Below are 13,911 nucleotides of genomic sequence, written 5' to 3'. Positions count from 1 at the left end.
AGGCTTATTTATATTTCAAATAACTGAAGGTTTAGATGTTAGCTAGGAAATTGAAATTAACCTCCCATGTGGTATACAATATGATTTGTCAGTTGCGAAATCCTTCCAAGTGAGGCATATGAAATCTCAGTTCATAATCTCACTTTTCTGTCACTATATTTGGTAAAACTACATCAGTTTCACACAAGTTTTTGAAAACCAGTCATGTTTATTAATAATTTCTATGATTTTAAATCTGACCTTAATTCAAGATATGTCAAAAATCAAGTAATTTATGTTGATAAAAAAGTTTGGCGGGAACGTGAAAATGCAAAATGTAAAGAGGTTTGGCAGCAATTCTCCAACTTGCTTTGTTTTTTGAATGCTTCAAAATGCCAGTGGCAATCTGAAAAGATAATTGTTTCATAAATTGTGGTCCTATTTTTGAGTTATTATGTCCTCGTGATACTTTTGCTAAAGCATGTAACATGTATGCTTATTTAGTAAATCAAACCCTATCAACATCCAACAATTACAATTTAGTGTCAAACAATTAACTGGTCTAGACTGTTTACTTGTATTGTTTACACACAGACAAGTCAGTGTAGTATCAGTGTAGTATTACAAAACTATTAATGACAAAAAAACAAGTAATTAAGCTCATCTGAAGGCTTTGAACAACTTCATATAAATTCATTGTTTTTCATTCAGGGAAATGTCATGAGATGTAGAGAAAAAGTCCATAACTTTACATGTACATGCTCACTTGGAACGTATAGAACTAATCCATTGCATGTAAGGGGAGACAACATACAATGTACCTCATACTCCCTCCTCCATTGACCAAAATTCACAATTATTTCAGACAGCACAATCAATTTCAAATCAGTGTGTAGCAGTATGTAGAACTATGAATATAAAGCCAGTATATAGTAGTGTACAGAACTATGAATTTAAAGCCAGTATGTACGTGTATATTCACTTCTTTTATTGACACTTCTTAATGTATTCTTAGTGTTATAGTCATACATTTACTATTACATTGTATAGCAAAAATTCTTCCCTATATCAATTTGACAATATTTTTAAAACTATTTGCTTTGAAGAGTACAAAAGTTAAAAGTAAATCCATTTTTTGTCGGATGAGAACTAAAATGGTTCAAAACCCCTATCCCTAAATTAAATGAATTATGTTTTTGTTTTAGCCTACAGTGAACTATTGATCTCCCCTATGTCAACTTGCTATATGTATGTACAGTGTTTTTGCTAAGGTTTGGGAACCCCGGTAACAGAAAGGGGGAAAGAGGTAAAACTGGTAGTGCTTCCCATGCAATGTATCATAGTATTATAGGTGGGGAACCCCGGTAAAATGATGTGGGAACCCCGGTAGATTTTACCTACTTACCGCCCTTAAATAAAACACTGATGTATGTTGGATTCTGTGATTAGCCCACAGAACATTTAGACAGACATCTAGATTAACCCTTTTTATCCTTCCTTTAAAAAATAAGATTGGTTAGAAAATACAAAATGAATTCATACAATGGATTCTGTCTATGATTTAAGAAAAGTAAGAATCTACAAATAATATACATGTAGTATTGTACATTTATAGAAAACAGTGTTTTGCTAAGGGCAGTACGTACATGTAGGTGAAATCTACTGGAGTATATATACATGTAGTATTGTACATTTATAGAAAACAGTGTTTTGCTAAGGGCGGTAAGTACATGTAGGTGAAATCTACCTGGGTTCCCATGTCATTTTACCTGGGTTCCAAAACAATATTACCATAGACTCTATGGGGAAACACTACCATTCTACCACTTTCTATTAACAGGGTTGCCCAACCACAGTAAAAACATTGGAAAAGTGAAAAAAACAATTATGCATAGAAGTTGATCTCCACGGGAAAATTAAACAGATTATTAAATATATACCTTTAATCCCTAACTCTGAATGTTGGATTTTGGCAAATTAAAGGGATTATCCTTTCTGCTATAAAAAAATAATATATAAATTGATTTACTTGCCAGGCATTTTTTTTTGAGCCATCATCAGGTTTACAAAATTTACTCGTCTCGTTCATGCTATCTAGTTCCTATACAGTATCGTTACACCTCAAGTCACAGTGTAGTCGAAGTTTTTACTCTAGAAGTCCTGAGATGCATGAGATGTAATTTAAAATTCATCCCAAATTCATACTTGTGGTTTAGTTAGAGTCCATGTTGGCATCCAGACTACTTTTATGCTTGCATAGCAGTTACGGTTGAGGAAATTGTTAGTAGAATTGATACGAGAGAAGCAGTAATCATAATTCATATCCCCTACTTGGAATAGCTAATTTAATTCAGTTCCGTTGTAACAAACAGGTCTGTGCTGGCCAAGACTACAGAATAATGGATTACATATGTACACCTTTTAATTACATTTGATTACATTTCACACTCTGTCATTCTTTGGGGAAATAATTGGTATGCATTGACAATGTATGATTCATTCCTATTATGTGAAACTCTCGCTATCTACATCTGCTTCCTGATGGTGAGGTCAAAGGTCAAAGTACAAGGACATCAATATAAATTACATGTTGAAAGTGGGGACACTAAACTAGACAACAACTCTCCACAGGAGAATTTTTCTAAAAGAAAAGATTTTAACTGTAGTTTTGACAGGAAGTATATTATCACTTCATTAATATTCATCATGTTACTATTTTTAAATTCTGGATTTATTGAAACTGGTAAATCATGTCAGAAATAATTATAAGAAATGATATAAATATCAAAATTGTACTTAAATCTACAAACATATCAAAATATCTATTTAAATATGATATCTCAATTACAGTTACATTTTACATTTCAAAAGATATACATTTATGTTTGAGTTTCCTAATATCCCCAAACTGATTTAAAATTCAATTCCACTTCTGTGCTTTTACTATAGAATATTCACTGATGCTGTAATTGGAAGTGGTCTGATATAGTGGGTAATATACATGTATGTATATTAAAAATGCAAACAAAATTTATGGTATTATAATTTAATTAAATTTCTTGAATGTCATTCTGTTCATAATTGGGCTAGGCTTATTCACATGAAATGTAATGTGACACATGAAATGAAATGAAATGAAATGTGACACATGAAATGAAATGTGACGCATGAAATGAAATGAAATGAAATGTGACACATGAAATGAAATGTGACGCATGAAATGAAATGTGACACATGAAATGAAATGTGACACATGAAATGAAATGCAACACATGAAATGTAACAGAAAAGATCTGACATTTTGTACAAAATAGTACACTTGCTCAGCTGTACTACTTTCAGGACATGTTCTATATTTAAAATCACGACAGAATGCCATGACGCATGGGTGTAAGTGTGACATACTTACAGGTATGGTATCTGCATGAATGTTTGCAGTGCTCTGTATGTGGCCATACTTCCTGGAGTGTACATGTACAGAGTGAAAGTGATGTAGAAATACCACAAGCATGAGTACCCAACACTGGCACCCATGAGGCATGGGGGTTTTGTTATTATTACATGTTTATTCAAAACTGTAAATTTCCGTAAAAATCATACTGTGCGATCACATGATTTCGTGTACAAGGAATGTTAAACATATCAATTTGAATATAATTTGCATACCAGTATGCAGTAATGTTATCAGTGATGCACTGCAGTGCAAATACCACTAGTAATAGGATACAAAATGTACAGATTATTTTGATGCTGTATACAATGTAGTATAATACTATATTGTCTGCAAGTATTTCATTGCACACAGAATTTGATATAGCTGACATTTTCCACTATATTTGAATGTTGTAAAACACACCCAACCTTGACTGGAAACACTTCAAGTCTTCTGATTAGCTGAACAACTTGTCTACTAATCTTTGATGGTATTGTGTACACACCCATGATGTCCATATGTAAACAGTTCTGACTGGGGTACAGATCTGATCACTTGTTGGTAAACAAATTGTGAATTTGTGGCATGTTGATGGTATTGGCTACACTGGATTGATGTCCATATGTCAACAGAATGAACTTGATTATTTCTTTGTAAACAAACTGTTAATAATTCATGGAATGTTGATAGGTTTTTATTATTTGGTGATCACAAGTTTTAGTAAATACACAAAAAAAATAAGAAAAAAAAAAAAAAAAATGTTGAAATATGATACTGTTCCTGTTCAGATACAAAACACTCTGCAAAATCATTTTCTTGCTGCATGGTAAATTTGATATTCAGTATCACCTGTTCTGAAGTGCTGGTTACTTTTCAATGAATTGTTCAAGTAATTCTATATCATGCGGTATAGGTCACTTGAATCACACATATGTTTGTGTCATATGCCTAAATTATGCATGTGTTTTGTCAATATGATTTCCTACGGTTCTGTTTCCCCATACATGTATCTGTAGCTCGTTGTCTACATGTTTGTCTCAATATCCTTGCACCTAATTGATAATGAATCCCCCACTCTATTACATGTAAACCCTCCATTCCTTGTTCCTCCATAGAGCTGACTACACCAGTGAGTAAAGTTTCATGTACAAGTATATCACCGACTTATCTACATAGAACTGGTTCTTTTTCTACATGTACAATGTACATCTACAAAGCAGCTAGTTATCCAGTATTTCTCCATCTACACACACGTCTACAGAACTGTTTGAGGCAGAGTTTGAGGTCGATCTACCTACTTACACATACATACAACATGCATTGGTAGTCAATTGCCTGTGAGGTTTTCATATAGTTGATCACTGAGTTATCTACACATAGCACTGCCTTCTGTCTACATCTACATGGTAGTCGGTCATCATGTTTCTTCATCTACACACATATATCTAGAGAATTGTTTACGGTTTGTGTACATATTTTAAAACATGGTCAATTGTCTGTAAGGTTTTCATATAGTTCATTGACTTATCTACACATAGTAGTACTTGTCCTACACAGTAGCTGGTCACATGACCTTTCTCTGTCTACACACACATGTACATGTATTTACACATAACCCATGGTCTGGGAAGTTTTCACAATAGTTACATGTAGACTTGTCTACACATCCCACTGGTTTGTGGTCTTCACAGTAGCTGTATGTTTTTCTACCTACATACATACACATACATGTAGGAAATTGCTCGATGTTTGTCTACCTACATGTGTGTATTTACACATAGTCTGTGTGGTTTTCATAAAGACTGACTAGTTTACACATAGTACTGGTTCTCTATCTGCACAGTGGCTCCTCACCGTCCACCTCACAATTTCTCTGCCAACACATGTATATGTACAGAATTGTCTGATGTTTGTCTACATACATTTGTATTTACACATAGTCCTGTAAGACTTTCATTTTAATAGTTCACTGACTTGTCTACACACAGCACTGGTTATGGTAGCTGGTCACCTGGCCTTTCTCTGCCTACAAACATACATTTAGAGAATTGTTTGGGGTGTGTCTAGTATCTACACAACTCTAACAACCTGTTTTTCCGTCTTGCAGTGGACCCAGTGTGAGCCACTGCATCCATAGCAACCACTTAAGGATGGTCAAGCTGAAAGTGTCAAAATGCTTAGCAACACTTGTTCTCAACATCATTGCATATGGCAATGGTGAAAGCTTGACCATGATCATGTTTGACAATCGTTGTTGCTAGGCATATTTGCATATCTCGTGAGATCTGCAAACCCCTTATTGTCAGTGCAGTTTTCGTCTACATGTACCAAGTGTACATTGTAGTTCACTCACGTATCTACACTTAGCACTGGTTCTCCATCTACATGGTAACTGGTCACCTGGCCTTTCTCCACCTACACATGTACATACTACAAGTACAATATACAGAATTGTTTGAGGTTTGTCCAGTATTTACACACCAACCAATTGTCTGTGTGGTTTTCATCTACAGATCTAAAGAAAGATAGTGAGTTTCTTAAACTATAGGAAACATTGTTTGTCTGCTAGCGTTACAAAGAGGTCGCTGTCACCAGGTCGTCCACTAAGTGTGATTGATGCAAGAAGCAATAAGTCGTTAAAAATTTCACTTTTATTTTTCAACATCGTATTTGTTAACTTAAAGAGAGTGCAGGCTAACATCAGTTTCTACTGGCTGCACAAACAGATCATGTCTGCTAAGGACAAAGTCATTAACTTTGGAATCCTTCACTTCATGCATATCAATGACAATAATAGGACACTCAAATTGTTTTTTCTGCATGTCTGATAACTGAACAATTTACTGTGAAGTTTCACTTTGCAGGAGAATAAAAAAAGAGTATTTCAATTCTATTTTTTTTTTTTGGGGGGGGGAGGGTGGTGGTTAAATATCCATTTGTTAACTGAAGATCACATGACCAGGGACTCAGTTGAGTCTGAAAGCTTGTAAATAAGTATGCAATATTTATCCAGATTTACCAAGTTCAAAGTTATTACTAATATACATGTAATATATATATTTATATTACGTGAAATGGAATTTTTGAACTTTGAATTTGGAACTTCATAGCACTATACCGGTAGTCATCTGATGATCGCAACAGCGTGAAACTCTGTGTAATGTCTCCTGTGTATCTTGTGTGACACTGTTATTTACACCGCTCTACATACATGTATGTACTGAGCACTGTTTACTCCAGCATAGACATTTGACAAACACTGAGTTTATATCTATATATTGATATATTGTGCCTTAAAGGTCAACGATTCAATCCAAGGTTTTTTTTATAAGTGTTTTCTTAACAGTGGCATGTAAGCATTACATAGGATTATTCTTTTGTTCTAGATCCACAAGTTTATTCTATAGCTGTGCCAGACAACTACTCTGCTATGGGCCTGTAAAAGACAGCCATACAGAATGATTTTCTTTGTTATATAACACAGTTTAAATAGTGGAAAACAGTAGCTGCAAGGATCACCCTACATGTACATGTACACCTTTTGATTAAGTATTTAGGTTCTTTTTCATGATTTCTGAAAGCCACCATGTTTGAATCTCATATGCACATACATTTGTATATAATAAAATGTAGTATGATGACAGCTCATCTGTGCAAACCTTCAGTCTAAGTTCATGAATTTTAACTTCATATTGCACCAACATTTTCAAGTAGCTCACCAAAAGCTTTTTCTAGGTATCAACCATGGCTTCCTCAGCGTTTTCTGAAGTCACAACACATGCGTGACTTCAGACAAGTGTCCAAAATTCTCAAAAGTTGGTATATCAGTATTCACATACATGTATTTAATAGTGCACTCATATCAGTGTAGCTATAATGATAAACAGATTGGATCATTCTTTTGTTAGGGACCACTTTTTCAATAGCCCTGAAATAAAACTGTTTTTAACAACTACATATGAATCCTGGTCCTTTAAATACAGTAGAAATTAATTAACATAATAACATGTATTGGTTAAAATTGTAGTACTCAATATCAGTGTACCCTTTAAGCCAATTTGATGCACCACTGACACACACAATTTCTAGTGATACACCAAAATTTGGTGTTCTCCTATCTCTTACTATGCGGTGACTCACAAGAAATCCCAGTTTTTCTCATTTTGACTCACAACAACAAAACCTGGCTATCACTTGAGGGCCCACTACTCAACATTAACATATTTGTTGTTGTTGTGCATATTTCAAACGGCAGTATCATCATTTTCTGAGTAATACTTATTTGTGACAAATTTGTAGTCATGAGACTTAAGTCTGCAGCGATTTGTATTGAGGTCTAATTCTAACACTACAGCTATGTATAGGAAACTGTGAACATCTTACAAATTTCCCCTTCTTTTGTATAAGTGTTATAAAGTTACCATGACAACTATACTGTGAATGTGTCTCAATGTGAACACAAACATGAAATAAGGGACACCCAACTGATTCTATCAGAAATACTGCCATCAAGCAAATTTCAGCAAATATTTATGTGGATATTACCAACACATTCACTTCAGACAATTGAATTTTTCTACCATACAATTATGTTTTCATACACACATATACAGTTTGCAGTTTTAATGTGATATGTTTGTTATCTTGTCTAAAAATCCATGACAGTAAAATCAATGAACCATTTTATCGGCCATGGTACAATAACACAATATGGCTACCCTCTTGTGCTATTTTTAGTCAGTATTGACAGAGAGAAAACTAACAAAGAAAGTAAGCTCTTACCACCATTTTGAAATTGTTGTAAAAGGCAAATTTCATACCGTGAGTGTGACACACCTTTTGATTCATACACACCAGTACATGCATGCCCTCTCAACCAATTTGATCTGAGAAACAAACATTTCTTGTGACCAATCAAAATTTGATGTTCCACTATCCTTGTTATGACACACAGGAAAACAATCATTTTGAAAAATTTGGTCTTTTGTTAATATCGGCCACAATAGTAGATGTATGTACATTCAATGTTTACTTTAACCTCACATATGTTATTTGCCTACTGCAGAGGGAGTCACATTATTACCAGAAGGAGTTGAGGGTTGGACATTTTTGGATCATCTGCTACAATGTCATGCAGATTTAAAATGATCACCATGGCAACACATGCTTGGGTCATCTGTTTACTAAAGCCTATAAAATGGTATGGTAATATAATGTACATTTTACATGTTTGATGATATGGTAATTTATACAAATATAACATATGGAAATACTACATACTGATATACACAAATCATTACGCTAACAACAAAACAGTCTGGAAGCAGAAGTATATGTATACTGTATAGCTGCATACAATTTCAAAAAAAATTAACTCGATAAGGCAAAAAAAAAAGAAAAAAAAGGGAGAATTGTTTCTGGTCAGAATATTTTGTCTGAAGTGGTGCCATGATGCAATTATTTTTAATTCTCAACAAACCTGTCACTGTATGATATCTACTATTTATGACAGTTACTGTTCTTTTTATTCAATACTTTCAAGAGAAAGTGTGTATGTGGGGCAGATGTCATTTACTTGTTCATGATTGGTTCTGCAGTTGTCATCACTGGAGTACATTTTGGGAAGGTTATTTTTGTGTCCCCCCCCCCCCCTCTCCCCTGAACCTGCAGACTGCATGGGTTGGACAAACACACACTAAAAGACTGATACAAGGGTATTTCAGTGACCAGAAACAATTTCCTTTTTTTTTGGCCTAAAAATAAAATAGAGAATAACGAATATTTTGGGAATTGAAATGGAATAATGTCGTTATTAACACAAAATTGCTCTTTAGAGATTTACCATTTTTAGCGAAATATTGTCATCATCGTTTGATTCCTATGTACATTGAATCACTTGAATACCAGTCAAGTAAAAAAATAATGTCAACAAAAATGAATGAAACATAAATGATGACGTCGACCAATATTCTGCATGAACAATAGTCTCAAGGTTCTCCTCAGACCTTCCAAGTAATTTGACATTGAACCATATTCATTGACTTGTTATGAGTTTGAACAAACTGAAGGCCATACAAAATTTACATATTAGTACCAATGTTCTGTACTGATTTACAAACAACTCTGTTATTACTGTAAAACACTGTTAAATCCAAAGTCTTGGCTACCTTGTCAAGCCGTATCAAATACATACAAATGTAGAAACAGTGGGGGTGATTTTGTAAAATTAGTCATTTCCGCTACTTTAAATCATAATAACTGAAAACAAAGTGAAAAATCCTGTGGATCAGAGGCAGATTTCGTCTGCTTACAAAGTCCCCCCCCCCCTCCCCTATGGAGCACAAACATTTGATTTCAACAAATTGAATGTACACAAGGTTTAAGGGGAAAAAAATAAAAATGCAGTTCAATACTTGAATAGGGAAATATCGAGTTTAGTAGTCTCGTCGATAAATTAAGTTGGAAATGACAATACGTCTTGTCTGGCCTTTATGTACACAACAAGCTGCAAAACAGCTACCTGGAATTTCAATACTTAATTTGAATAGAAAAAGATAATTTATGCAAGACACTAACAATATTGTCATCTAAATCATAAAAACAACAACGTTTCATGTGACCTTGTTCTCCCAGGAATAATAATGGCAGAGTCTTGATAGATTTGAATAATAAAAAGTTTCATTGTTATTGTATGGTTTCTTTTATTTTTTAGTGTTAACAGCTGGTAACCACCCTCTTTCAAAATGTGGGTAGAGAGGCCAGGAGTTGCCTCCTTCAAAAATGACATACATGCTGTGTGAACTCTTACTTTGAATAAAGTACCAAACTGAGACATTTTGGATTGAATAAGTTGGATTTCTAGTTTTGTCATCATGTAGAAAAAAACAAGGAAATTTTCGTAACAGACACAGTCATGCAAATTTATCAATATTTACATAAGTCTCATTCACTATCATGCAAATCAACCAATATTTGCATAAGACTCATTAATTGTTATGTAAATTAACCACTATTGTTTTTAATGATATGATATCAACAATTGAAAGTAACTATACACATGTATTTTAAAGTGGCCATATGGATGAGAATTTGGTATTTATTTTGGATTTTTATTTGATAAAACAGCTTCACAACGTTTTTCTACTGGAAAAAATAATGCGAAAGAACATATACCAAGTCCATGTTCACATCTCAATAAACAGCAAAACACTAAACAATGTGTAAAATGTTTGTTATTGTACGTACAATAACAAACTTTTTACACTTTTTGCATCTTTTTGCAATGTATTGAGTTATGAACATGGACTTGGTATATGTTCTTTTGTTTTAATTTTTCAAGTAGAAAAACATAGTGAAGCTGTTTTATCAAATAAAAAATCCAAAATAAATACCAAATTCTCATCCATATGGCCACTTTAAGGTGTGTGTATGTTTTTAGAGAACCAGGAATATGTTCATTTTTAGACAACTTGGAAAATGTGAAACGAGTCTCCTATTTGCATCTGACAAAGATCAGTTATGATAAATCAGTTTTTTGGATCATTACACACAGATGTAAGGGAGATATTCTGGAATTGCACACCCTTAAAAGGGTGATACTTGCATGTTAATCAGGGTGTTTGCTACATTGTGAATAATAGTCTAGCTGATAAGCACTACTACTTTATGAGGGCAACACCTGATATCCCTGTTAAAAAGAGTAACAGTCTCTCCTAATAAATTTGACACATTTATATTTATCCTTATTCCTAAACTAATTCTAATTTTACGATGATCGCGAAGTTGCACTTTATGTTCAATATTCTTGGTGTGGTGGGTTACTATCCCTCTTTAGGTCAAGTTCTTGTAAATGACGGCTTTGGTTAAATAAGGGTTACCATTTTAAGCATTTAATCATAGAGGCACATGTACAGAGTGGACTGCTCACTTTGTATTGCCCCAAATACTGTAAACCTTGGAATTTTCACAAAAGACTTAATTTCACTGGAAAATAAAACGCAAAAATAAGTAGTGACTAAAAATGTCTTCTTGTACATGAAAACAATGTACATGTACCATTCAGGTAATATGGTGAAAATACGTAAGTCTATGAGCACTTGCAGAAGACTGTAAAATCGCAAAATTTTGTAGGATTGAAAATATCTAAAGTTTACATATACTAACTAGGTATCTAGGGATTTCTTTGCACTGTATTTATCTTCTTACATGTGTGGCATTGGATTATGATATTTAGAAATACATGTACCCCAGAAGCTGTGGCTGGTTTTATTTTTTCCATATTTTTTATTCAAATCTTATTATCAACTATTCATGCTGTTTTTCCTAACAAATGGATGACTTCATTCGTACCTAGATGTGTATGTAGTGTTCACAAACCATACAAGCAATTGACAAATTTACAATTTGTTGGCTAATGATTAGATATTCCGGAATCATTCATTATCCTAGTTACTCTCACACACACAGCCTTCAAGCTAGTGTACCCCTACCTAGTACAGTAATCTAAATTATATATAGACAGGTAATTTCAGCTAATTGGAATGATTCAACCATTTCATGTAAATGGGTCTGTAAATGTTTCATATATTTTTCAATAGACAAAAATTAATGAGAAATGGCTAAAAGGTAGTTATATTTTGTACTGGGGCTATAAGTTCAGTGACCATAACTATCATAATATTGTATTTTTTTCCGTAAAATCTATGAAGTTGTTGATTCACTACATTTTTAAATTGACAAAAATTAATGAGAAATGGCTAAAAGTTAAAGCTACTGGGGCTCCAAGTTCAGTGGCCAAGACTATCACATTATAGTATTTTGTCAGTGAATTTCATATAAGTTGTTTCATTATATTCAATTTTTTTCCTGAAAAAATTAACTATCCTTTATTTTTATATAAAATGTCACTAGGTTACAATGTCACTTTTTTTTTAACCATACAAGTGTTTCTCATTTTTTTCTTTACCATACAAGTGTACATTTTGTAGACGTAACCATGGTATTAGTTTCATAATTACATTGGTTTCTGTCTACTGTGAACTGTTTTTACTGGACTCTTTTCCATAAACACATCCTAGGTAGATCAATTCGACTTTCTCTTCTATATCTCCTAAAAAATCGATGGCAAGAGTCTACTGGGAAAATAGATAACTATCTTTTTTCAATTATGAATATTAAATTCTGTGGAAATGATGCGTTTTTAACAGAATTACAAATTTAATGAATGATATAATATATATATACACATTGTCAAAACAGTGTAAAAATATTTCATCTAGCAGTACATATAAATTCCACTGATCTCTGGGTTTACGTGACCACAGAAATAAAATTCAAACTAAAATTTTTCTTAAAAATAAATTATAAACATTTGGATGTAATGGAAAGAAATGAAAAATTATTACAGAATTCGAAAAAAAAAATGTTTTCCAAAAATGATTCTTATTTTTTTTATACAATTAAACACTGCATTTTAGGAATTCTTGTCAAAAAAGTCCGACCACGAATTTCTCATTGTTAGTTTACCTGTTTTTTGCGGTAGCTATATCACGTTACAATTACCCCCAAAACACACCCAGATATAGAAACAATTCCTTCCACTTGGCTATCTCCGAAAAGATCACCGAGTAAGTGCTAAGACACATTTCTAGTGGCGCTGAAAAGGCGGATTAAAAGCACGAATAATTTCCAGTCTAACGTTCATTCATTGTAAAGCGTTTGAAATTCCAGTGAATAATTGCCAATTGTCTGAACGCTATTAAAACACAAGCGACAGAACGTTATTCGAGTTATCACCCATTGAACACTTTCTCCGATATTTGTTAGGAATCTAGAAATATGCCGGATGGTGTATCCAAAACGAGCGTGAACATCGGGAAAAAGTGGAAACGTCGCAGTCGTTTGAATCGCTTTCACTGCTATATACGCCGTACGTAAGAGCAACGAGGTCAAACAGACATACCAGAAAATGACTCGACGTCGCTTCTTTACTGCAGCGCAATGTGCATATGTATCAACACAGAAAACAACCATTTATGCACTAAATCTACCCACGACTGAAAATCCATCATTTGAAACGCTACAATGCACCCTGATACTACTACATAAACCGTAACATTGCTGTAACGTCAGACAATTGCGGTATCCAAAGATAGCGGAGCAGAATAAAGGAAATTGGCGTTTTATCCGTACAGGCGATCAATTTTCCGAAAGCGCTTTTGATAGTGATAGTGCTCGCAAGCCACAACTTGTTCAGAAGATCACCGCATTTTACGCCATTGCAGGCGAACGGCGACTCCTACACCCTCTTAAAATCATAACTAGCTTCCTTAGATTGCATAAAAGACCAGATTGAAAATACTGGACGACTAAAACGGTTCGAATATGATATTTTAAAGGTTTAAATTCCAAGAAGAATACAAAAACACTGTCCACGTACCTGAATGATATCGGTGACCTGAGTGCTTATGACGTTATGCGTAATAAGTAATGCGCAGTAA

At 33.8% G+C, this 13,911-nt stretch overlaps 1 protein-coding gene across 1 annotated transcript in view; it reads right to left on the bottom strand.

Annotated features, from left to right (window-relative positions):
* LOC144441922 (uncharacterized) overlaps positions 1-13,863 on the bottom strand; it is a 46,197-nt gene extending 32,334 nt beyond the window's left edge. Inside the window, exon 1 of the mRNA XM_078131187.1 lies at positions 13,851-13,863. The gene's annotated coding sequence lies outside the window, so the exon portion shown is untranslated. The remainder of the gene's footprint in view (positions 1-13,850) is intronic.
* Positions 13,864-13,911: the final 48 nt, after the last annotated feature.

Source organism: Glandiceps talaboti, chromosome 11 (assembly GCF_964340395.1).
Source record: "Glandiceps talaboti chromosome 11, keGlaTala1.1, whole genome shotgun sequence".
NCBI classification, from domain to species: Eukaryota; Metazoa; Hemichordata; class Enteropneusta; family Spengelidae; genus Glandiceps; species Glandiceps talaboti.
The sequence above is the reverse complement of the archived record's forward strand: the minus strand, read 5'-3'. Positions and strand labels throughout refer to the sequence as shown.